Source organism: Palaemon carinicauda, chromosome 8, assembly GCF_036898095.1.
Source record: "Palaemon carinicauda isolate YSFRI2023 chromosome 8, ASM3689809v2, whole genome shotgun sequence".
Classification (NCBI taxonomy): Eukaryota; Metazoa; Arthropoda; class Malacostraca; order Decapoda; family Palaemonidae; genus Palaemon; species Palaemon carinicauda.
The window spans coordinates 101,664,467-101,669,927 of NC_090732.1; positions in this window are offsets into that span (position 1 = coordinate 101,664,467).

The window sequence follows — 5,461 nt, forward strand, 5'->3', positions numbered from 1 at the left end:
ACAATAGTATCTACATCCATAGATTCTGCGACATTAGTATGTACATTCTTCCATTCTAAGACAACATTATCCACATCCTTCCATTTTATGACAATAGTATCCACATCCTTCCATTCTACGAGAATAGTATCCACATCTTTCCATTCTACCACAATATTATCAACATCCTTCCATTTTATGACAATAGTATCTACATCCTTCCATTCTATGACAATGATATCCACATCCTTCCATTCTGCGAGAATAGTATCCACATCTTTCCATTCTACCACAATATTATCAACATCCTTCCATTTTATGACAATAGTATCTACATCCTTCCATTCTACGACAATAGTATCCACATTCTTCCATTCTAGGACAATATTATCCACTTCCTTCCATTTTACGACAATAGTATCTACATTCTTCCATTCTGCGACATTAGTATGTACATTCTTCCATTCTAGGACAATTGTATACACATCCTTCCATTCTACGTCAATAGTATCCACATCCTTCCATTCTACGACAATGATATCCACATCCTTCCATTCTGCGAGAATAGTATCCACATCTTTCCATTCTACCACAATATTATCAACATCCTTCCATTTTATGACAATAGTATCTACATCCTTCCATTCTACGACAATAGTATCCATATTCTTCCATTCTAGGACAATATTATCCACTTCCTTCCATTTTGCGACAATAGTATCTACATTCTTCCATTCTACGACAATAGAATCCACATCCTTCCATTCTACAACAATAGTATCCATATCCTTCCATTCTACGACAATGATATCCACATCCTTCCTTTCTGCGAGAATAGTATCCACATCCTTCCATTCTATCTCAATATTATCAACATCCTTCCATTTTGCGACAATAGTATCTACATTCTTCCATTCTACGACAATAGAATCCACATCCTTCCATTCTACAACAATAGTATCCATATCCTTCCATTCTACGACAATGATATCCACATCCTTCCATTCTGCGAGAATAGTATCCACATCCTTCCATTCTATCTCAATATTATCAACATCCTTCCATTTTACGACAATAGTATCTACATCCTTCCATTCTACAACTTTACTATGTACATTCTTCTATTCTACTAACAATAGTATCCACATCCTTCCATTCTACGACAATGTTATCCACATCCTTCCATTCTGCGACAATATTATCCACATTCTTCCATTCTACGACAATAGTGTCACATCCTTCCATTCTGCGACTATATTATCCCCATCCTTCCATTCTGCGACAATATTATCCATGTCCTTCCATTCTACGGCAATGTTATCCACATCCTTCCATTCTGCGATAATATTATCCACATCCTTCCATTCTACGACAATAGTATTCACATCCTTCCATTCTTCGACCATATTATCCCCATCCTTCCATTCTGCGACAATAGTATCTACATCCTTCCATTCTACGACATTAGTATCTACATCCTTTTATTGTACAACAGTGGTATCCACATTCTTCGATAATAATATCCATATTCTTCCATCCTAAAAAAATAGTATTTACATCCTTCCATTCTACGACAATAGTATCCACATTCTTCCATTCTACGATAATAGTATTCATATTCTTCCATCCCACGACAACAGTATCCACATCCTTCCATTTTATGACAATAGTATCCACATCCTTCCATTTTACGACAATAGTATCCACATCCTTCCATTCTGCGACAATATAATCCACATCCTTCCATTCTACGACAATAGTATCCACATCCTTCCATTCTGCAACAATAGTATCTACATCCTTCCATTCTAGGACAATGGTATCCACATCCTTCCATTCTATGACAATATTATCCACATCCTTCCATTCTATGACAATATTATCCACATCCCTCCATTCTGTTACAATTGTATCCACATCCTTCCATTCTATGACAATGATATCCACATCCTTCCATTCTGCGACAATAGTATCAACATCTTTCCATTTTACCACAATATTATCAACATCCTTCAATTTTATGACAATAGTATCTACATCCTTCCATTCTACGACAATAGTATCCACATTCTTCCATTCTAGGACAATATTATCTACATCCTTCCATTCTACGACAATAGTATCCACATCCTTCCATTCTACGACAATGATATCCACATCCTTCCATTCTGCGAGAATAGTATCCACATCTTTCCATTCTACCTCAATATTATCAACATCCTTCCATTTTACGACAATAGTATCTACATCCTTCCATTCTACAACAATAGTATGTACATTCTTCTATTCTACTAACAATAGTATCCACATCCTTCCATTCTACGACAATGTTATCCACATCCTTCCATTCCGTGACAATATTATCCACATTCTTCCATTCTACGACAATAGTATCACATCCTTCCATTCTGCGACAATATTATCCCCATCCTTCCATTCTACGACAATAGTATCACATCCTTCCATTCTGCGACAATATTATCCCCATCCTTCCATTCTGCGACAATATTATCCACGTTCCTCCATTCTACGGCAATGTTATCCACATCCTTCCATTCTGCGACAATATTATCCACATCCTTCCATTCTACGACATTAGTATCTACATCCTTTTATTGTACAACAGTAGTATCCACATTCTTCGATAATAGTATCCATATCTTTCCATCTTACAACAATAGTATCTACATCCTTCCATTCTATGACAATAGTATCCACATTCTTCCATTCTATGATAATAGTATCCATATCCTTCCATCCCACGACAATAGTATCCACATCCTTCCATTCTATGACAATAGTATCCACATCCTTCCATTTTACGACAATATTATCCACATCCTTGCATTCTGCGACAATATAATCCACATCCTTCCATTTTGCAACAATAGTATCTACATCCTTCCATTTTAGGACAATAGTATCCACATCCTTCCATTCTAGGACAATATTATCCACATCCTTCCATTCTACGACAATATTATCCACATCCCTCCATTCTGTTACAATTGTATCCACATCCTTCAATTCTATGACAATAGTATCCACATCCTTCCAATCTGCAAAAAATAGTATCCACATCCTTCCATTCTATGACAATAGTATCCACATCCTTCCATTCTGCAACAATAGTATCCACATCATTCCATTCTTCGACAAAAGTATCCTCCTCATTCCATTTTAGGACAATATTATCCACACCCTTCCATTCTACAACAATAGTATCCACATCGTTCCATTTTGCGACAATATTATCCACATCCTTCCATTCTACGACAGTATTCACATCCTTCCATTCTGCGACAATATTATCCACATCCTTCCATTCTACGACAATATTATCCACATCCTTCCATTCTAGGACAATAGTATCTAGATCCTTCCATTCTGCGACAATATTATCCACATCCTTCCATTCTGCGACAATAGTGTCCACATCCTTCCATTCTACGACAATAGTATCTACATTTTTCCATTCTCCGACAATATCCACATCCTTCCATTCTGCGACAATCTGATCCACATTATTCCATTCTACGACAACAGTATCCACATACTTCCATTCTGTGACAATAGTATTTTCATCCTTCCATTTTGCGACAATAGTATCCTCATCCCTCCATTCCTGTTAGCAGGAAGGGTTGATATAGTATTCGTTACAGTCATCATGCATTAAATACGTAATTTTAAAAAGTATTATAATTTACGGGTCAGACACGTTGTAATCTTTCCATACAGAAAATATCTCGGCGCTAACTGGTATACACGATATTGAGAGTAGATGGTAGCTGATAATATTGAAGGCAATTCATATCCATTAATTGTTTAGATCCTTTCAAATAAGAAACTGCAATGTATAGCAGTCACGTAGAGCTGGAGATAAATGAATCATCCTTTTTTTTCAACTAAAACTTGTGATTATTAGTTTAGATAAGATAGAAAAAGTGTGGAAATAAATGCTTATATTTCATATCTAGCTTCTTGAATTTTACATTTTTTGCGTTCCTTTTTTTTTTTTTTTTTTTTTTTTTCAACTAATTGAGTTCATAAGATAACCAATGTTCAGAAATATTTTATTTGGACGGAATTTGTTAAGAATCATGAAAAATATTTGATTGCTATATGATGAGTTTCTATCAAGCATGCTATCAGAAGAATGTTTCAGAATATCGGTGTAATGTTGTACATTGGTTGTAACAATAGATATTGGCATATACGATTATACGTGAAAGCAGAAACAGTTACAGAAAAAATAAGATCTTGCTCTTCACTGTCAGTATTGTTAAATAATTATATTAATTATCTTGAGGGTTGGTTATATAAATCGTGCCAGGAACCTTTGGAAAAGGTTTACTTTTCCGATTCTATGTGAATCCTTCTTTCACTTCATAAGTCTTTCAGTGGATGCAGTATTATATATAATCTAAACATCCTAGGCTTAAGATGAATGTTCTCTCACGTTTTTTCCTGCAATTTATTTTCATTCTCTATTTTTTCCTTTTTTGGCCCAATTCGAATCGATCTCTGGATAGCATCTTTTTGGATTATTTGTCTAGTTCTACTTCTAATTTTCTTAATATTGAATTCCTTTTGTGCCTCATAATTGCATCTGTTGCATGCGTACATTTTCTGTAATCTTAATTCTATAACAGATTCCTGAAAAGGTCATTAAAGATTCAATGTTACAAACCGTGCATTATTCAAGATCTGTGTCGTAAACACGTATTAGTGAAACCGCCCCATTTTCCTCTGTTAAAATGTAACATTACAAGACGCATAAATTTCAGTACACCTCCCTGATATCTAGATATAAATCCCAACTGCAAATAATGGGACGGGAGTCATTTCCTCCGCAGAAGATATGCCTTATTTACGCCTGTGATTTTGCTAGCTGGGATATCAAATTTCCTGAGCCAACCATAATAACCCATTAGATAAATGGCCTTTTGGATCCATTCTCGTTAGTGACCTTAAAACTCATTTCCTCAGATTATCCCTCACTCACCCTACCAACCACCCCACCTCTTTTTTACTTAACGTACCAACTAAATAATACATAAACCTAACATCGTCATGCATGAATTTCAGTGTTTCGCTCAAAAAAGATATGTAAACCCACGATATAAACACACGCCATCCCCTCCCGTAGAAGGTATCTAATCCACTACTTCCTGTAACTCAGATTTTTAAAAATATTCACCTTACTATGCCTTGTTTGTTTTCAACATTAGTTATTTTCCCATGACCAGGTGTGGCTCTAGTGAAAGAACACTGCTGCCTCTGCCGAAATCATTATTTAACTCTTAATACAAGGATGAACCCCGTTGGTAGTAGACTTTCATATTAGTTGCTTCATATATCTTTGCAGATGGCATTCAGTAATACTCGTTGAAACCATCTACACAGACTGCGCCATTCACCAATTCATTGCTTGCAGTTTTTGTAGTTTGTAGGTATTAAGAATCATTCCAAAAGTGTTCTA